At 36.7% G+C, this 22536-nt stretch overlaps 1 protein-coding gene and 1 long non-coding RNA gene across 3 annotated transcripts in view; one reads left to right on the top strand and one right to left on the bottom strand.

The window, feature by feature from the left end:
• Positions 1 to 6624, bottom strand: part of DPH5 (diphthamide biosynthesis 5) — an 84801-nt gene extending 78177 nt beyond the window's left edge. The window contains exon 1 of the mRNA XM_050745414.1: positions 6615 to 6624. The gene's annotated coding sequence lies outside the window, so the exon portion shown is untranslated. The remainder of the gene's footprint in view (positions 1 to 6614) is intronic.
• The window catches only part of LOC126929234 (uncharacterized), a 68981-nt gene that overhangs the window by 42955 nt on the left and 3490 nt on the right, over positions 1 to 22536 (top strand). The window contains exon 3 of one of the 2 annotated variants that reach the window (XR_007717114.1): positions 18967 to 19090. This is a non-coding gene — a long non-coding RNA (uncharacterized LOC126929234). Of the gene's footprint in view, positions 1 to 18966; positions 19384 to 22536 lie in introns of those variants that run through there. The other variant, XR_007717112.1, reaches the window with a different exon arrangement.

Raw genomic sequence — 22536 nt, forward strand, 5'->3', positions numbered from 1 at the left:
GCATTCAAGCCGGCAACGGCAACCCCCTTTGGTGCCCCTTCCTTTGCATGGGAGCTCTGTTTTCACTCTATTAAATCTTGCAACTGCCAGGAAAAAAAAAAAAAAAAATCCTCAAACCAAATTGTCACAATACTGGCCTTAACCAACCCATTTATGCCCAGTGTTCCATTTTTTGATTGCCACATAACAATGGAACACAATAAAAACTTTTTCTCTTCAAATTTTTGTTCCTTAAATTTTTCTAGGTAACACGTATGAATTTCATGCAAAAATTCAAAAAATTGCAACCTCAGGCATAAATGGGTTACGAAGACTGATTTCTACTTTGAATTATTTTCCAAACTTAGATGGATCATTCTATAAGCATATTAATTCAATCTTGGGAAAAACTTGCCTGGTAATATGGCAGAAACCCTAGTTGTAAAAACATCTTAGAACAGCTTGACTATTTCTCAGGTTTTCCATCTTTCACGTCTCTAAAATGTTCAGTGCAAGTTTTTATAGTGAAGCAGGGCTGATATTTTTGTAAACTTATGGTATATTATTGATAATTTTCAAATAACAGAAAACCTAGTCTATTAGCTAGCATATTTTCATTTACTTCAATTGTTTATTCAAAAAACATTTACTTTGCATTTATTATATTCCAGAATTGTGTTAGGTCCTCAAAATACAAAGATATATAAAGCCTCTTTCCTCAAAACAGATTCATAAGTAAATAATTGCAAGATGATATGGCAAGTGCCTACTATATAGTAATTGCTCATTAGAGACTTGTTCAATGGATGAATGATGGTAGGACTGAGAATGAAATTATTATCTTTGTCTGAGGAAGTCAGGGAAGGGGGAAGGAATCACTTTTGACCATTAGCTCCATGGGAAAAGGGGGAAAGGGCATTATCTTGTTCACTCCAGCATCTAGCAGAGAATCCAGCAAATAATCAGTGTGCAGTAAAAATGTATGGAATGAATAAATGGGTGAGTGAACGAGGAGATGAGTCAGCAATGTCTGAGGAAGGAATAAAATTTGGGAGGCAGGTGCACATTGCTTGTAAAGGAAACAAAGTATACAGAAGGCATAGAGATGTGGAAATGTATTATTCCTTTCCAGTAATAATTTTGGATTTTCATTTAAAGCACTCTGTCACGTATACACTAGAGACGTAATTGCTGGTACACATGCTTCTTTTTGGTGTATTTCATATGAATCTATATGCATCTAAAAATTTTCTACAACACTATTGGTATATATGTGTGTGTGTGTGTATGTATATATACATATATATACATATATACATATATACATATATATACATATATACATATATACATATATATACATACATATACATATATATACATATATACACATATATATACATATATATACATATATATACATATATATACATATATATATATATGCCGGATGAAATATCTATGTTTTTAGCACAGAAACTTGTGTTGTCACAACTTATTTTAAATAGCATATTTACAAGCAAGAACAACTCTGAAATCAGAACACATAACATTGTCCTAATAATACAAAGATTAATTCACAGAGCACATTTGGTGGGAAAAAAATTACACATTTTACCACATAGTTAAGTGTATTATCTTGTCCATTAGTTGTGCAGTTAAACCTTTATCAAGGTATAACAAGCCCTCAAAGTGATTTCAATTGTATGACAAAAGGGATGGAATAAAATTCATTTAAAACTGGTTCACACCAGCTCTCCTGCGTGTACTATTAACTGCTAAGATCAAGTCACAAAACATTATTTTGAGGAGAAAGGGTTTAGTGAACCCTAGAAATTGGGTTTGATTTATGCCAGAAAATCTGCCTTTTCACTGCTTGAGATTTCTATGGAAGAAAGCCACAGTCTTTTACCAAATGGTTTCTAAGGAAACCCCTTATAGCACAGCATTGGAAAACAATTTGGTTGTTAATGAGAAATGGTTCTCACGGTGGGAAAGTGTTGACTGAAAGAAAAGGCTTCTGGAGTTGGCGGTCAGTCTGTAAAAAGAGTTTACCGCTCTACAGTTACATTTATGAAATTTCTAGATACGGCAAACATTTTTAGGTCCCATTTTCCAGTCATTCTCGCTTGTAAATATATTTTTTAAAGAAGCTAGGGCAATAGAAAAGCTTTGTCTTAAAGTTTAGATACTTGAACTTGCAAAAATATATTCAAACAAGTTGTCTTCCAGAATCTTTGCACTCCAGTGAGTTTTTCAGTCTGTTTTGGAATTGTAACATTCCAGAATTTATATGTTAGCATTGAAATATAAGTACATTAATTTTGCATAAAATATTTCTAAAAATCCTAAAATACAGTAGAGTATTTATATATTTTTAAAACATTTTTAAAATGTATTCTGAAATGTCCCATAAGTTTTATTTATTTTACTTCTTTAATTTCTCCATAAAAATAAAATAATTAATTGCAATGAATATTTTAACTATAATCCTTTTGTAAGAATTTCAAGATTAAATTTTAATATCTAATGAAGCACTAAACCTTGTAGTTAAAAAATAAATGCTAAATATACACGAATTCTTCTAAATGTACCTATTGAAGTCAGACTCCAAAATAACTACACCTGTATTTTCCTGATAATCTTTAAGTAATGAAAGCCAAGGAAACTGATGCAATAACTTTAAATAGATTTTCATCGGTAGCATGATTCAGAAACATGAATAAATATATGACAGGAACCAAAAAAGTGACCATCAGAAGTTCAGAGGAAAATATTTAGAAATATTTCTTGCTTTGGGATTGTTAAAAGTTTTCAAGTCTGTTTAAAAATATAATACTCAGTTGTTAAGTCACTTGAAAGCATATTGCTATATTGCTTTGCCCAAAGCTGCCATCAGTCCATCTGTCCACAAATGTGTTTTCTGCTTTAGACTTTCATACAAGGCAGAGTTGCCAAGAGTCTTGGTGTTGTCTTCAGTTGTTTTCCTCATTTGACCCCCACCTCCTTTCTCTTTCTTCTGTGGTCTTTGAACTTCCTCCACTTTGGGCAGCTGCTTTCATTTGCAACTCTGCTTTGAGCAGGGAAAAAATTCTGCCAATGAAAACAGGAAAAATAAGAAAACAAGAAGGTTTGCAAGTGTTTTGCATGTGTTGCAGCTCTCCGGCTGTCCACTTTGGGGATCTTCCACCATTGGGTAGTATACTGAGAAGGAATCTGCTGTTGGAAACTGACCCTAAGTGACCAGAGCTTATCTAAGGGACATTTTTCTTCTCATCTTAGAATCAGTAAATTTAGAAATCATTTGTGTTAAAAAGAATTTTGAAAGTGATATTTTATGTTTACTCACCCACTCCATATTCTGAGGGTGTATATTCATCATTTGGTTTGGTCAGATCCATGCTATTGTTAAGTTACAGTTTTATATATATATATATATACACACACACATATATATATATATATAAAATATTATATTTTAGAGACAGGGTCTCACTGTGTTGCCCAGGCTGGTCTTGAACTCCTGGGCTCAAATGATCCTCCAGCCTCACCCTCCCAAGTAGCTGAGACTACAGGCGCTTGCCACTGTGCCCAGCTATAGTGTTTTTGATTATGACAGTTGAGAGGGAGAGAATATGACCTTTCTTTTTAACTCTCCTTCATTCCCTGCAATACACACAAAAAACCTCACAGGGCAGAAACTTCCCTAACTTTCTCAGAGTAGTATATGATAGATATGCATGTACAATACATGAGAGTACTTCATAAATATTAGTTCATGAAGCTAATGAAGAAAACATCTTTTCTAAGTCAAAAAAATAGCAAGCAAATTCTTAATGGTTGCTGTTATTATGCCAATATGCTTGATTTTTGAAGTTTTGTGAGATCTTTTTTGAGTGGCTATAAAAGGGAAGAGATGTAAGTCTTGTCTTCATTAATAAAACATCGGGAGGATTGATTGATGGTGGTATCTGAATAATATACTCAAAATTGTAATGTAGTTTCTGACTTGGCACATCTGTCTTGTTTTCACTTCTTTGCTTCCTCCTTTTTCCACAGTATCCACTGCAGCACCACAGGATGGTTCCCCAGATAAGGCAATAATCTAATAAGGCAGCTGTAGATCTCTGTGTTAGAATTAAGGAAGGAGTATTTGTCATTACTTCTGTAACCCACTCTGCATCCACACTCACATATAATATGTAGCTAAATGAAGAAATCGCTCAAGCAAAATGTTGCCTCCCTTTGACCTTGTCTGAGTGCCATTCATTGTTGTTATCAGAACTGAGCAGTAAATGGCAGGAACCACACAGAGTTGTAAACAAGTACACGTGAGAAAAAGAAGTAACTGTATTTGCTGAGTCAAGATCCATGTAAAGGAGAGGATCACATTTCCCTTTCTTGGAAACACTTTTGAAAATATTTACAGTCCCAAGTTCAAGTTAAAATATTCTCATTAATTGCTGTGTGTTAGACTCTTCACTAGTAGCTGTGAATACAAAGATAATGTATCTTGCTCATGGAAGAACTCAGACTAGACTTATGACAACCTCTCTTCTCCTTAGAATTTGAAGGACTTTAGATGGTTTCCCCTAGATTTTTGTTTTGTTGCACAGTGTTACTCGTATTCACTTAATGAATCTCTAATGAAAGGCCTATTTGGTGGTATAGTAGGAGTCCTAATGATGAATAAGTCCTAATGATGAATAATTCCTAATGATAAATAAGACATCATTAGGACTTCTACTTTATCAGTCTGTTTTACAAGTCCCACTCCACTAGACTGGGGCCTTCTGGAGGGTAGGTTCCAGAAGGCCCCAGTCTAGTGGAGGAGCGAGACTTGTAAAATAGAAATTATAGTACAATTTTTATAGAAATGATCAAATCGTATACTTTCTGGAACATTTAACTTCTGAGATTGATAGATCTTACTAGTTAAATGAGAATACACATAAGGTGTTGTAGCATTGTATCTGGCAGATTGAGAGGACACAAAAGATGTTAACTGCCTCCTTTACCATTATCACCTTTACCTTTCCTATTTCACTATTCTTATGCTAGATATTGAATACAAATCTAGCCCTTCCATATTTGACCTCTTTAAATGTCTCATTAACAAAAGTCAATCTACTTTCTAGGTGACATGAGACTCCTTATGTATCAGCCTATCATTATCACTTATGTTCTTCCACAGTTCCTGAATATCACGTGTGGCGATAAACACGAAAATGTATGAAAAATTGTGTTCATTGAGAGAAAATGGAAGGCTTTTCATTCTACTTCCACATTTTCATTCCAGCAGCTTTTCTCTTTTGGAAGATGAGTACTGAATCTTGCAATGAAATTTTTTAAACTTAAGGTATATTTTAGTGAGTTCCACTCTGTCTGACTGTCTGTCTGATGCCGTCATGAATATTCAATTAACTTTTATTTTATTGTATTTATTTATTTATTTATTTTTGAGACAGAGTCTCACTCTGTCGCCCAGGCTGGAGTGCAGTGGCATGATCTCGGCTCCCTGCAACCTCTGCCTCCCAGGTTCAAGCGATTCTCAAGCCTCAGCCTCCTGAGTAGGTGGGACTACAGGCATGCACCACCATGCCTGGCTAATTTTTGTATTTTTAGTAGAGATGGGGTTTCACCATGTTGGCCAGGGTGGTCTCAAACTCCTAACCTCAAGTGATCCACTCACCTTGACCTCCCAAATTGCTGGGATTACAGGCATAAGCCACTGTGCCCAGCCAAATATTCAATTAACTTTTAGATCAGGGTTTCTGAACCTCAGCTCTACTGACATTTCCAGCCAGATAATTCTTTGTTGTGTGGGCTGACCAGTGTGCTGTAAGATGTTTGGCAGCATCCCTGGCCTCTACCTACTAAATGACAGCACCCCTGCACAGCTCTGACATTCAAAAATGACTCTAGACATTGCCAAATATCCCTGGGGGATAAAATCATCCCCAATTGGGAACCACTGCTTTTGATCATCCGGCCACTGATTTTAGGCCAATAGGTTGGAGCTATGTGACTACAAGGGTGTGTGGTCTTTCTTCTGGTAGGTGTAGGACTTCAGTCTGCCATGCTCTTTCACACGCTCAGTGCCTAATTTGTGCAAGGTACCAGCAAACCATGAGGAGAAACGTGGTCCATGTCTCGAAGAAACTCATAGTCTAACAATTTGTAAATTAAGTTGATTCTTCAGGTTTTGGAAATATGCTAGGTGATTCTTGGTAATGCTTTGAAGTGGTACCTTGAGCTTCTTAGGTAGCTGTGATAAATTTCCACAGTTGGATATTATTACGTGTTATCAAAATACTTCCAAAGCAGTGGACAACCCCTGTACTTTTCTTGAAATTTGTCATTGAATAGTTGATTCTTGGGTAAGGAATGGATTGAAATTTGCAGCTTTGTTTTACTGGGATATTTGCTTGTTGTTTTAATGTTTAAACCTTATCCCTCCAAATCTTTTATAAATCAACACTTGTGTTGTAGATTTGGAGGATAATAACAGCACCTGGCCTGATACATAGAGTTCTTATTGTTTAGACAGCTGTCTACACTCTGAATATCAGCTGTCTGTACTCTGATTTCAGGGGTGTGTATGTGATCTAGGTTTGAACAATAAAAATATTGAACCCCCCTTCCCTGTACCTACAATTGTTTAAGAGATGAAAACATGCAAAAGTTGGTATAAATTTCAATTCTAAAAGAATATTTGTATAGTAAAAATCTTACAATTGTGTAACTGAAGCTAACCTAAGTATTCAGCTTACTATCAAGTATATAAAAACCTTAAAAAGCCTTTAAAAATAACAAAAAAATTCCAAATACTATAATTAAGCATTTGGTTCACTTAAAATCAAGTATGGAGCAACATATAGCATTTAATATCACATTTGAACTGATAAATCATTAGGACAACTTAGTTAAATAGTAATAAAAGAATTAATCCCCAGGAGTATAGCATTTCTCTGGTATTTATCTAGTCCTTTGTATATAACAAAGTGGTTCAGCTCTTCATTCATAAAACTGTATTAGGAATCTGAGTCATATGGTTTTCTATGTGACAATTTAGACACTTTAGCCTTTGCATTTCAGAAACACTAGGAAAGTTTTTATTTGTTTGAAATAGATTCCAATGATCTGTTCTAATTTTTTCTGATGAAAAGAGTAAAGGGAAATTTCTCTGACTCCTAAACTAACGAGAGATTTCCCTGTTGCCTCAGTCTGTCCTCCCACCTCTAAGCTAGATAGAAAGACAGATATGTGTGTACACACTATAACATTGTTTAAGTGATACTCGTATTATTGTTCTGAAATAGCCATACTTTAAATGGTTTCAGATAATTAGCTTCAGTTTTGCCAATATAATTTATGTAAGTCATATGGCTATGTCAAACTTAATAGAAAATTTAGGAAGAAAGGTATTTAAAAATATATTTTATGATGAAAACTATCTTGATAAATTTCCTTATTTATTTTATATGATAAAAATCATTAACCCTAATAAAATATCACTTAACTTACATTACAATGCTGGGCATGTATTACAAGTTGCTCATTTTTAGAGCTAATTTATGTAGCATATTTGCGTGTGTGCATAAAAGATTGTGACAGAGATAAGAGAAATAAGTGAAACATGTTCACTTATTCACAATATAAGTGAATATAATCTATTAATATTCAAATTAAAAGTTAGATAGCAAGTCAGTAGTTCATTTAGTTGAGAACCTTAGGGGAGGATGGGGAACTAACAATAATGGTACGATTATTATCATTCCCATTTTACAGACAAGGAAAATGAAGAAGCACAGAGACGTTAAATAAAACTCTCTCAACGTCATGCAGCTGAGAAGAGATTGGACTTGAACTTCAGTGCCAGCCCTGTTAATCACTATGCTGTACTGTCTCTCAGGTTCTTTTGCCTTTGTTTGAAAAACATGGTTCCCTGTGAAATTTTACATGTAGAAGAAAGCTTCACACTGTGAGAGCTCTCAGGATATAATTATTTCAGACAGATACCGGGAACATAAGATGGCTTATCAATCTAAAATGGCCTTCCTGTCCTTTGGATTGAACTGAAACCATCCCTAATTCCAGGGATAGGTAGATGATCCAGGTTTGGACAATCAAAATATTGAACCACCCTGGGCCTACAAGCGTTTCTGGGATGGAAACATGCAAACGTTGGTCTAAATTGTTGTTCTAGGCAGCCCAATACATTTCTCCAATGCCTGGTGAGCTCTAAATGTCTCTACATGTTTGTTGCAGAATGAATGAGAATAAAAGTTTTCTCTTAGAACATATCCCTGACATTAGGTATGGGATAAAAGTGGAAAATGCAGTTTGCCTTATAATAATACCTTTCAGAAATGACTTTTCTATAACAGCCATTCACCAGTATTCTAAAGGGCACCTGTCAAGGAGTCACTGCATTTTCAAAAGTACATTTATTTTCACATCACTTGCCAAAGTTGATCTATTATCATCACATTATGCCCCTAGTATAGAGATGGCCCCTAAATTAGAAGTAGATATGAATGGCTGAGACCTAGAAGCTTAGTTCCCTTAGAAGCCTTTTTACCTGAGGGCAGGGAGTATAGTGAAGATCACCTGTTTTGAGTCATACTGGCCTGAGGTTGAATCGTAGCTTTGAAGTCAACTGAGGAATCGCATACTATGCATAGCATGACCAGCGGCATACTGTGCAATTCCTCAGTTGACCGAGTAATTATAATCACCCATAGGATTGTTTTGTGAGTTCAGGGAAAGCTATATATACTTACATAAAATAAGTTGTATTATTTTACTTTCTTTTACAACTCTCAGTTGCAGGGATGAAAGGGAAGGAAAGAGGGAGGGATGGAAGGAGAGAATAATGGAAGGAGGAAGAGAATGATAAAAGAAATTGGCTAAAAAAATTAACTCATTACTGAAATATTAAGGGTTCAAACAATATTCTCAGGACTTGGTCTCTGCATTTCTCCAGCCTATTTTTCTTAATACTTGCTTTAACTCTCAAAGAAGTTATTTCCTAATGTCATCCTTTAGCAACTCTAAACTTACACATCTTGCCAGTTTCTAATATAACATAAAAAAGAGCAACTCTCCCCAGAAATATCTATAGAAGTCTTGGCCTCACTTTGATGAGACAAACTTGCATGTTTCTATTCCTAAAACAACTGTAAATTCAGGGGGGTTCAATAGTTTGTTAGATCACATGTCTGTCCCTGGAATTGGATAGTTTCAGCTCAATCCAAAGCAGGGGGACCGAAGGCACAGGAAGCATGGTTGTCCAAAGAAAATTGTTGGTAGTGTTACCAAAAGAAAGGGAATGAATATTAGATGGTAAAATCAGGAAAAAAAAAATGTCCACTACACTGTCACTCAACTAAATAGCAGTTATTATTGTGTTTTGTGCCACTTACAAATTCCTATTAAACCTACTACTATATTTTAAAAAATCACTCTATTTAACAACTTTATTCAGAAAATATATTTAGATTTCCAATTTGGGATATTGCAATACATCTTCTACCTTTGCTTCAAGATGAATATAATTAGCAGGAATTCCTTAATAGGCCTATGTGGAACTCTCATTTAACTTTTATGAACCTCAGTTTTCTTCCCATTGTCTAAAGAGTTACAATTTTCTTTACTTTTGGCCAAGGTATCTCTGCTCCCTGCAGAATATAACAGATTGTTGTCTTATGACTTTTCTCCTTTCCTCTTGTTCCAGAAGCAACAATTACTTCTTTTAGGCTAGGTTATTTTCTTTTTTTTTTCCCCCTCAAACTGCTGATAACTATATACATACCACTACTTCTGGCTTCTCTTTTTTTTTACTTTGGCTGTAGATGGAATGATAGGGTACACATAAATGTTCACGTGGGCTCTGGAGTATACCAGGAACTGAAGTAAGGTACATGGACATCTTGAATATTGTTAACTGTGAGATGGGCAAGCCTATGCCTTTGCAAATAAAGGAGGATTGGGAAAGATTAAGGTGAGCTTTCTTGCAAATAGATGGGTCATGGTAATAAGGAATTCTGAATGCATGAACAGTGATGCTCAAAAGCAGGGGGTCTTCAAACTATACTCAAGGACCAAATCATTGCCTCTTTTTATAAGTGAAGTTTTATTAGAATACAGCTCTACCCATTCATTTAAGTGTGGTCTATGGCTGCTTTAGGACTTAAAATGCCAGAATACTTGTGACAGAAACCTTCTGGCCCTCAAAGCCTAGAATATATGCTGTCTGGCTCTTTAAAGAAGTTTGCCAACACCTGCTCCATTGTAAGGAAGGTATTAGTCGGGTTCTAACAGAATTGTTTGTTGAACTAGGGTTTAAAACACATGGTAGAGACTCCACTGTTATAACCAGAGAGAAGACTGCCAAGAATTAGGATAACTTGTTCTCAGGCAAAAGGGCTACATAAAAGGCAGAATCTTAGTTCCGCAGGGCCAGTGCAGGAGGTGAGGAGGCAGGGGTTACACTGGTGTCTGTGGGTCATTGTTCATGCAATGGATACTCAGTCTGATTGAGGGATACATGCGAGGCTAGAATTTGTGCCGAGTCACCAGATTTAAGATCTGAGAAAAATGACGTACATTTCTTCACTTCAAAGACGTGGGAGCCATTAATCCAGGTTTTCCCCTTGTTGAACTAACTCAGGAATGGAAAACAACCTTGGTGAGGAAATGGGACACTGAATAGGGATACTTCCTACCAGCCCAAGACTAGGGTTAAGGAAGGACTCACTTGTTGGTAAGAAAGGATTTTTGCCTCTACAGACCTTTACTTAGACCTGTACTTAAATGAGGTAAAAAGTGAGAAAGCAATATTTCTGAAGTGCCTACAAACCTGAGGAGTCTTTCTCCATTTGTATGTTACTCAAGATCTCAAAATGCCACAACTCTTTAAAAGGGCTCCTTCTCTCCTTTGTATCGGTGACTTGCAACATGCTATTTGAATCTTTCAGTAGGCTGACCTGTTTGGCTAATGCCATAACCCAAATTAATTGTTCTTTCCTCCATGTTTTTATCTTATCACAGTAGTCAGCATATCTTGCCTTGTATTGTACTTATATGTGTACATGTAGTCTTCCCCCAGACTAGCCATTACTTGAGAGTGAAATTTTAGCCTTACCCATCTAAATATCCCCTGAGTGCTTGTCTAGTGAATGCCTCATTGTAATGCCTATTGACTTAAATGGAATTTAATTAAATGGGGTTTGTTTTATTCTGCTAAGACTGTAGTAGATGTAGGCACAAGTCTGATTCTTTTCTTATAACCACCATTTTCCCCTGTTATGGATATATCAAATTACCACCCTTAACATCTCCTCCAGATTAATTTGTCTTGAATGAGCCCCTACTTGACCACAGCTGATTAAATTCCCCCAAGGGAACTCAGCCACATAGGTTTTATTTGTTTGTTTGTTTGTTTTTTGGTTGCAAAAAGCAGAACGGTGCGTATGCAGCAGAGACCATCTTAAATACGAAAATTGTTAGAGTAGCTCACAGAATCGAAGGTATCACTGAACAAGCGAGCTTCAGGAGGTTAGAAACCAGGACAATTCTGAGGACTCGAGCATTGAGAACTCATGAACTCTTTGACCCAGAGCACCCCAAGGCACCTCCACTTAAGACTCAAATTCTAAGGATCTGTGTAAGCCAACTGGATTCAATAATGTAACGCTGTGCTCAGGAAACAGGTGGTTCCTTTTTTTTTTTTTTTTTTGTAATCAGAAATTGGAGTTAAGAGGATGCAGGGAGAGTGGTAGACAAACGGAAACAAGTGTTACCATAGCAATCTATTAGAGGGCAAACTAAGCCACCAGGAGTCTCTTAAGAATGTAAATTTAGAGGCCAAACAAACAAACAAATGTTATGAGTGACTTTTGGCTTAAATATCATGTAGACTAAGACTGGAGGCGCAGTGGAGAAGCAGGGAAAACTGAGAGCTGAAAGAAACAAAATGAAGGATAGGAGTGAGCATCCCCTAAGATGGACAAGGTGGCTTCATTTCCTAATGGTTTCTCCTCTTCTTTTCCTTGAACCTACCAATGTGTGGTTATTTTCCTTGCAATATTGTGTTGTAAGATATCCTTCCAATTTATAAACAGAAAGGATAGTAATTGCTTCATGTTAGAGTATTTAGCTATAGAATAATAGGAATCAAAATTATCTTAGACATCAAAGAGTACAGAAAATCAAAGATAATCTGAGGCAACAAGACACAAATCCCACTTGTCAATTCTGCCATTTGGTGATCATGATGGTAGTGATTTGAGATATGTCTAGCTAAGTACCAATCACTATTTTAAGCATTTACATGTATTGTTCTCTCAAAAGCTCTGAGGGATAGGTAGAATTATTAGCCTCATTTTACACATAAGAGAGCTAAAGTATAGAAATAAAAAGTAATGGAGCCAGGGTTCAAATTTCCCAATTCAACATCGAAGCCTAAATTCTTGAAAGTGCAGGTCTCTTCACAAACTTCAGAAATTCCACAGCATACAAGAAATCTTAAGTTTTAGGGTTTTTCAAAACCTTATAAATCCCTTTGAGTCAAAAATTTCTCCTTTTTTCCAGATCCTATTCAAATGTCAGTGTTACTATTTAGCCTTGGATATCTCCATTAAAGGCAACTTCTTTCTGGACCAAGAAACAAAGCTTTACATCAGCTGCTTCCGTAACAGCAATAACATGAATGACCATTTACTGAGCAATTGCAATGCACCAGGATTATGGTTTATGAGCACTTTATGTTTATTATCTCACAACTCACTGAGTTAGATACTCTTCGCAACCCAGTGAGGTAAATACTATTACTTCCACAGTGTATATTATTATATAATAAAATGCTTAGAATATACACACAGTAACTAAACAATACTAATAAAATATGGCTCTAGATATGTTTGATAAATATTTGCCGAATGAAAACATGAAGGACTCAATTAGCAATATCTCTCCGCAGCCTTTAGCCCTTGAGAAGCATGTAGAAAAGAGGAGCTGTCTTCTCTTTTAGCAAAACTTCTGTCAGAGATGGTTTCCCCTGACTTAGGCAGTTGTGTTTTTTCCCTACAGAATGATTCAGTCTCAGAATTGTTCTTTAATCCTCAATATTTCCATTAAGAAGAGCTTCTATGAATTGCTTCAAAAGTACCCAATGTGAAGGAGTAATAATGACTCCCTGCTGGTGAGCGAAGTGTGGAGGACACAGGTCCCTTAGCCGTCCACTGGATGCTGCCCTGTTTGGCCTGAGCCAGTGTGGGCAGAAATACAGGCAGCAGCATAAGCAGATGCCAAGAACCTGTCTTGCTTCTATTTTCACTGGGTTACTGTATCTCCTTTGTAGTCCAACCTGCAAATTACTTTGAGAAGAAGAGCTACACCTCTGTACCAATATGGGAATATATTTGTATTCCTTGCCAAAGTAGGAAAAGAAATACAGAATCTTTCAAAATTGAACTCGAGGGCAACTAATTTAAATTCCTTTCCTTTCATGTTGAAAATCTTTTGACTGGGTTATTCTGAAGCCATAGCATTAGGTTACAGTGTACTTCTCTGTTACTTTACCATCTTTAAATTTGGCACCTTCAGAAGGTTATTCTGTGCGTTTAAAAAAAAAAAAAAAAAGGAACTACAGTTGGATATTGTATTGTTGATGACCGTTATTTGATTTTGGATTCTTTTGTGTATTTGGGTCTCGGTTTTTTTGGTTGTTGTTTGTTTTCTAGAGACGGGGTCTCACTATGTTGTCCAGACTAGATTCGAGCCCCTGAGCTCAAGGGATTCTCCAGCCCCAGCCTCCTGAGTAGCTGGGACTTCAGGCACCTGTCACCACGCCCAGGGACAGTTACTTGATTCTTAATAGTCCAGTCATAATGAGACAGGATACTGCATAAGCCAAAGACCACACAAAGTATCAATGTTAAGTGTCAAGAGGGTGTGGAGGAAGTGGGTTACAACCACTTTGTCTCCCAACTGTTGTATGTTTTGCCTTTAAATTTTTTTTAAAGTACATTAAACCGTAATGTATTCAGATGTGGCTGAAACAACGACAAAACATTAGTTTTCTTTAGATATGCATGACTTTTAAGCTTTTTCCCTTTCCCAGTGACTTGCTTCTCCACTAAGCTCTTTCTTTCTCTTTTTTTTTTTTCTCAAATATTATTGTTTCATGTCACTGTGACAAGTTTAGTCTACTGGAAATTCCTATGTTCTCTGTAATTTAGGTTTTAAGCAACATATGATTTATCTTGTTATTTTAAAAAAACTGTCTGCCTTCCCTAAGTGGGTGACTCTGGCATCCTTAATACTCTTCTATAGAAATTGTGATGAAAGAACAGATAAGCCTAAGTAAATCTAGCGTGTGGAGCTCTTTAAAATGTGAAGATTGTCAACTGGTTAAAAGTAAAACTTGGTTTTGTCCTAAATATCCTTGCTGGGCCTATTATGCATTAAAAAAGGGGCCACAGCCCATTTGCAAGGCTTCTGAATGAACTCCATTCATTCTGTACTTGGAAATGTCTCTTCAGCCACAAAAAGAAACAATAGTTACAACCTAATTTCTTTGGCGCCAATATCAGCAGAAGAAGAGCAAAGAGACCATTATGAAAACTCTAGTAAGTTCTCTTGGTGATTATATAATTCTGTATTCATTGATCATATTTCTGTATTTAAATAAGTACATTTTTAAAAACATTTTAAAGTGGATCGGTAATGCTGTAATATCACATTTCATGTATTATGCAACGTTTTTAAAATGGAGTACTCTAATTTGCTTCTTACGGTTACCAAAGTTTAAAAAATACTCTAACATGCACTCCGAGATTTTAAGAGGAAAGCGTTTGTGCTTTTCATCACTATATTTTGAAACCTGAGAGTGCAAAACCAGTTTTCTTAGGTAAACCCCTTAGTCAGTTTCCACATTTACTTGTAAAAGTCAGTGGAGGGCATACATCTGGAAGTAGTAATGGTGGTACACAACGTGTGTTAATATCATTTCCAAGGGGTATCTAGAGTGAACTTTCTTAAGCACAGATCGGATCTGAGCATGCCGCTCCTTTCTTAAAACCTTTTGTTGATTTTCCATTTCCCTAGAAGGAAAGCACACTGGAGCATGGGCCTTGCGAAGTGCTCTTTCTGGCTTCTGCCTACCTGCCTTTGCAGCTTCACCCCTACCATCTTCCCTGAATGAACTTTTGTCAGTGGCCTCACTCTTTCTTCCTATGGGATGTTGTTTCTGCATGTTCTTGCAGGGAATTCTCTTTCTCCCAACCCTGTTTCATTCCTTTAATCTGTACAACTCTTTCTTATCCTGAAGTCTTTACCTTAAGGTTGCCTTTTCAAGAAGACTTTTAATTGTATTAACTAATTAATTAATTAATAAATAGTCTGATGTATTTGGAGCTGAGTTTCTATGGGGATTAGTTGCTGGAGGGTAGTTTAGAGCCAGATTGTGAAGGACTTTCTAAACTGTGCTTTCAAGGTTTTGAACAGGAAAATGCTGTAGGCTCTCTGTTTTTTAAAAGTTTGGAGGATGGCTTGTGTCTTAAAAGAATATGTAACATAACCATTTAATTTGTGAGTAGAGGACTAGGGAAACCACTGTAACCTTTTTCTCTCTGCAATAATCCCATCTTCAGCCTCTCAAGCACTGTGAACAATCACTTTCTCTGGCTGTCTTCTTGGAGTCCCTGCTAATTCATTATTGAAAAATACCTGCGGCCTGCATTTGGCCTTATGTTGTCATTTACTTGGTAAGTAATGCTAAATATAATATTAACTAAAATTAAAAGACCATTAAATTATTGGATAGTGTCTACTCTAGTGGTTTAGAGCACAGGCTCTGGAGGGATCTGATTTAAAATTTGCTTTGCCCTGCCACTTGCTAGCAATATAGATGTGGACAGGCTATTTAGATAAGTTTCTTAGCAAAATAAACTTGAACTGAAGGGTAAGAGATTGAGGCAAGGAAGGTAGACCCTAAAGCAGTTTGCCAAGTACAAAATCTCTTGGAATTTGAGTGTTATCTAAAAATCCATGTGAATCTTGTATTCTCTTCCACAATACATTTCTGTTTGTTTTAATATAAAAATACTTTTAAGTTGGAGGAGGGGGTTAAGTGGGTTGGTGATTATTGTCTCAAATTTTCTGTACAATTATTTCTCCAGGAAAACACACATTGTTTATTCATGGCTTGAAGCAGTCTTTTTTTTAAAACATACTTTTATATTACACAAGCATGTGAACAGACTAAGGATATTACCAGAAATGTAAATATAATATCTCATTAGAGCAGAAATTCTGCATTGATCTTCAGCCACAGATTTACAGTGTTTACCCCAATATTACTATATTCTAGCTAAAATGTTAAAAATCTAGCACAATAGTGTTACAAAATAAACTGATTATTTCCTTCCCTTCACCATGTATACATCTAGATTATTCCATTCTTTCTAGTTACTCTTACAGGAACCTCAAGAGGCATGCTGGTTTATCTCTTTTCCTGCCTCCCCCCAAATATTTTAGTTAAATATTTTATTCTTTATACAATCCATCCTAAACATGTAATTCTTTCTATCACTTCTTTTCTTTTCTGTTTATTTCATGCAGTCAGCAGTCCATTTTAGGCTTTTGCCATTTTTTCTTGCCTGTAGTATCACTGTGAGTTCAAGAATGAGTTTTCTATATACATTCTCTTTCCTCTTTTAGTTTGACCTATGAACTGTATTCCTTCATTGTCTCTGCATCGGCTACAAAATTAAGTATTGATTTCCAAAACAGGCCTGCCTTCCCCATATTATGCTTACCTTCTTTTCCAGCCCAATATATTCCTTTACTCTCCTGAATGGTCCATCCTTTACAGCCAAAATGAACCTTCCACTCTTCCCTGAGCATCCACCGACTCGCTTGTCTCCAGGCCTCAGCACCAATTATTCCCACTGCTTGTCACTACTGTGTACATTGCCCAAAGCCTGTCGCACAGGCCTCCTTCTCCTCCATAAATCCTTCCTTGATCATCCCAGCTGAATGTGTGGGGTCTTCCTCTCCTTTCATTGTTTCATTTATGGCACAGATGTTTATCAAATGCCTGGTGTACATCAAGCGATAAACCAGCGCTGAGGATTGAGTAATAACTAGGGCAGAATTATTACCCATTCTAATGGAGGTTATAATCCAACACAAAAGTGGCGTTGATAACTAATTTCAAGTTTCATGTGTTCTCCGGGGTCTGTGCAGCGTGTTTAGAAGGCTACACCTTAGGCTGGGGGTCAAGAATGTCTTCCCTGATGTGAGGTTTACACAAAGATCTGAAGAATGAAGAGTCCAGCTAAGTGAAGTGGGAGCAGATTAAGGGAATGCAAGGACATGAAAGAGTGTCCTAGGCAGAGGGAACAACATATGCAAAGGCCCTGAGGTGGGAGTGAAGAAGGAACATTTGAAGAACTGAGAGAAGGTCACTGTGGAAAGCCAGATGCTGTGTGATATGAATAATGCAAGAGGGGAAATTGAGATATTAGCAAAAGAGGGATTGATGACCCATGGGCTTGAAGATGTATTGGAATTAAAGTAAGGGGCAAGGATAAATTAAAAGAGGGAGAAATTGGAGAAACAGAGTGCTTGGAGACCGTGATGAATTTGAAGAAAAGGATGGTGATAGAGTTGACCTAGCCAGCTAGAAGGGTAGTGCTTTTTAGTCAGTGAGCCCTCCATCCCATTTCTCATTAAATCTTGTAATGCTTTCTCACTTCCTATATTCTGTCATATTTTATAGTTGTTTATATAATTATCTTATTTTTATACCAATTATAGTTTCCCTGGGTGCTTATTATGGGTTAACAATTATATTATTATTAATAATATGGGTAAATGTTCACAAAGAAAGAAGTCTTTGTTGCTATTCTTATTTCTTTCTTTAATCTTTGATCAGGGCTTTTTATTTATGAATTCATCTTATATATCACTTGACAGACACTGAATGCTGAATGCCACAGAGTACATGACACTTTAGCAGCATAAAGAAAGGCTCCAAAACCAAACAGCAAACTACACGCTACAAAACAACAATTTTTGGAATTAATGAATGAGGCTAATTTTCTGGAGTCCTCTCTTTCAAAATGTAGGAAGTGTTAGTATGGCCGGGCATGGTGGCTCATGCCAGTAATCCCAGCACTTTGGAAGGCCGAGGCCGGCAGATCACCTGAGGTCTAGAGTTTGAGACCAGCCTGGCTAACCTGGGGAAACCCTGTCTCCACTAAAAATACAAAAATTAGCTGGGCATGGTGGCACGTGTCTGTAATCCCAGCAACTCAGGAGGCTGAGGCAGGAAAATCACTTGACCCTGGGAGGCAGAGGTTGCAGTGAGCTGAGATTGCACCACTGCACTCCAACCTGGGCAACAGAGTGAGACTCAAAAAAAATGTAGGAAGTGTTAGTATGTCTAGATCTATTCACAGGTTTGGAAGGAGAATGGGAATAGAAGACAGAGCAGAAAATTAGTGGTAGGATTCAGTAGATCACATCTCCAGCTTCTTAGTACCTTTGATATTTAGTCCAGTTACTGAATTGCTCTTCAATTCTCCACTCAGAACTTCTTTTCATTCCAGTGGGATTGCTTCACACTTATGAGAATTAAGGTACTTATACAAAGCCATTTTCAGAAAGGAATCACTAATATTATTAATAAACACATATTTGTTTGTTTTTCTACATTGAGTTCATTGAATCTCATTTGTATTTTCTTCATATGTTACCTTATACAGATATAGGCAGGATGCCCCTGTTTTTCAGCTGGCTGTTAGATAAATTCACCATACATTCACTTTCAACCTTGTGTGTAAAAATAAAATTAGTTACATGAAGTAGTCATCCACATGACATAAGAGACCTAATTTTAATAGGAAATCATATTAAAAGTGTAACTCTTAGAAAATGTTAGTGATCATCATCTTCCTCTATTTTTTCTCCTAGGTACTTCCTAAGGGTGGCTACTCCAATGTAGCTGTAGTATATGTACTGAAGGAAGATCCTCTCATACTGCCACAGCCAACAGATAAAGTTGTGAATCTTTTTTGGGAGAAGCCGTTAAGGACAGGTCTGTGAAATGGAAGGATCTCTGGATCACTACAAAGTCTGGCTCAGTGACTATGGCTTTGCAAACACTAAACATTCCTATCTCAAGTCCTGTAGATGGCTTGAAATAGCATACATAAGCATGCCTTATAAACATCTTCAGTCTTTATCAACTCTTTGGAGATTCAGCCATTCTTTTTTGTACTTTAGGGAATTAAATAATTTTATAATGTGGTATAAATCTGAGCATGGCAGATGGTAGAAGAAATTTTGTCATATATTTTTAAAGAAATAAAAATGTATTATGTTTTAAAATTCCTTTAACTGTTTTTCTTACAAAGCTCCCAACAACGTAGTTACCAAGTAAACTATCTCAGATGTGATTTTTCAGTCTTTGCTAATCTGTTTATAAAATCTTTTGCTATTTTATAATTTTATCATTTATGTCTGTCTTTAAGTGTTCATTTGTTTTTGTGTTTCTATATGTCATGTTTATTTGAGCTGTTTAGTGTAAAGTAAAGCAAGAACTCCCTGCATCTTATAGCATAAAAAGCAATGTTTTTCACATTCTTACCCTAATAGAAACCCTCATTCACAGATTGATGGCTAATGCTCTACCTTTCTGCAATTCCTAGTCATAGAACTGTCCAAGTCTCACATGACCTGCCTCTTGAAGAAGGAATATACCACGAGTTACTTCTTAGCTATACAGGTTAAGAAACTCAAATGACCCACTAACTAAATCTTGTTTCTTAACAAAAACACTATGGTCTATCATCATAACATTGTCAACTTCTCACATCATCATTTTGAATGAACAACATGCCATCATGTCAAAGAGAACTTATCATGTTAGCATATTGAATATAGAATTACAGTACAGCTATTTCCAAGACCTGAATGAGTGTAGTATATAAGAAGAGCAGTGGTTTAGAAATAAGGCAATCTGACATGCTTATCTCAGTTCTGCTATGGGTATTTAAGGCTAATTATTTAAATTCTCTGGGCTTTACTTAAAAAGGGAAAAGAAGTGGAGGCATGCCCATTCCTTTTAAGAATATGACCCAGAATTTCCATGCATTATTTCTGCTCATGTACCTTTGGCCAGAGCGTAATCAGTTTGTCCCAGGTAGTAGGAAAGGAGGCTGGAATATGTGGCCTTTAGCTGAAACTTCGAAGATTCTAAAGGAATTGGACTATTGAAAGACAAGTAACAGTCTTTGCCATTGCTCTCTTATCAGGAAAGCAAATGCTCTCTCAGACCCTCCTCCCCTGCCCCACTGAGTGATTCCATCAGATGAATCACTGTCTATGGCAGCATACCATTATGAAAACTGTATGCAGCAGATTTCTGCTTAGGCCATAATTGAGCATATAGTTACCCCTAGATTTAAGGAAGCTGGGGAAGCAGGAAACAGGATTGACATGATTGGCTTTGACCAAAGTTTCACAAACTTTCTTGGTTCACAGCTCCCTTGGGTTCTTAATAATTTTTTTCATGGTACCAAAAAAATACATACAAGCTTCATTTACAATTTAATTACCATTTGAACTATGATACATAAGTTGAAAGAAAAGTAATACCTTGGTCATTCTTAGATAACCACAGTTACTACTGGGTTATATATACCTGTGGGGCACTCTACAACTTCTCAAACCTTGGACTCAGGATGGTGCCACCCTTATGTCTTGCCAGGCAGTGCTTGCTTTTAATCACAGCAACTCCTGAAAACCCAGCTTTGCAGTGACATAATATTCTAAAGAAATGTAGCATGGTCTAACATGGAAACTGTGAATCACCCCAAGCTAAAAGCTAACAGTGGGCATGCTGTCTGGCAGAGGTTGAGTCCCTATTTCCCTTGAAAATTTGAATATATTATAGCCTCCCCAGTGAGTTTACTTTAACACCTTTGAGGGCTGGGCACACAGTTTGGGAACTGTGGGTTTAGACTAATCATCATTTATTTTCTGGGCTGGACATATTGCTCCCTAGACAAGAATTAGTCTTTTAGGGGGGAAGAAAGAAGAATGGAAACTATTTAGGAAACTGACTATTTCGGCCCCCCTGTATTCCACCTAAACTGCATGATCTTTAAGAAGAGAGGCTATGTCTGTTTTTACACACTGTTTTCTGTGTGGCATAGTTCTGGGTACTTAGAAGGAACATAGAGGCTGGGTACAGTGGCTCAAGCCTGTAATCCCAGCACTTTGGGAGGCTGAGGCAGGCAGATCCCTTGAGGTCAAGAGTTCAAGACCAGCCTGGCCAACATTGCAAAATACCATTTCTACTAAAAAATACAAAAATTAGTCAGGTGTGATGGTGCACGCCTGTAGTCCCAGCTACTTGGGAGGCTGAGGCAGGAGAATTGCTTGAACCTGGGAGGCGGAGGTTACAGTGAGCTGAGATTGTGCCACTGCACTTCAGCCTGGGTGACAGAGCGAGAGCGAGACTCTGTCTCAAAAAAGAAAAAAAAAAAAAAAAAGAACATACACATTTATTAAATGATTACAAAATGATTATATGATCAATGAAATATGATTAATAATATTAACCAACCATAAAATGCCAGCTCATAGGAAATTTGTTGCCTATACAACAGGCTTCTGTGTACATTCAAGGACCTGGACTATGCCTTCCTAGTTTCGTACCCCCAGTGCCCAATAATTATTTGGTATATTGTAGGTGAAAGAAAAATGTTGGTCAAATGAATGGGTGAATGTCTCAGTGAGAGCTAGTTCTGTCCCAAACACCATTACAAAGGAGTTTCATTACATGCTAATAAAAATGCTTATTAGTGGATTCTTAATGTAAATCCTCATGTTGACTGCCAAGAAAGAAAAATAACCACTTTCTCTTATCACTATGGATCTAAGGCTTTTTTTTGTTACCGCAGTCACCACGAGAAAAACTGACAAAAGGAGAAAAGCAGAACTATTCTGAGATATAAGATGAAGTTTTCTTAAAATGGTTTATATTATCAGCAGCTAAACTGTTTCACTATTCAGGATTATTACATAAAGCCCAGAAAGTGACTATTTTCAAAAGAGCTACCAAACTTTATAAGTATGATAGTCATTTGAGCAAAATGTATCTTTTTCCTTTTTCTTGTTCCATAGCCCGAATTGACTTTTGTCTATTTTCATGGTTTTGCCATTCTAGCTCATTCTGTTTTCTTGGGAAGCCATGCAAGCTCTTTGGTTTCCATGATGTAAAGTGTATGGCTCTGTGACAACTCCATAGAAGAATGTGTATGTGCTAGTGCGTTAGATTTGTCTAGATCTAAAAATTATCTATGGTTAGTTGATTGTTTTCAGTAATATATTTAGAAAACTAGTTATGTGTCTGTCTCTATTGCTAAATCAAAGGTATTTTGAAGGCAGGGACTACATCCTTTTCGTTTTTGAATCTCCAGAGCATTGCATCTGAACCCCCAAGACCTGCTACAGAGTAGGTGCCCAATTCATATT

Source organism: Macaca thibetana, chromosome 1, assembly GCF_024542745.1.
Source record: "Macaca thibetana thibetana isolate TM-01 chromosome 1, ASM2454274v1, whole genome shotgun sequence".
Taxonomy (NCBI): domain Eukaryota; kingdom Metazoa; phylum Chordata; class Mammalia; order Primates; family Cercopithecidae; genus Macaca; species Macaca thibetana.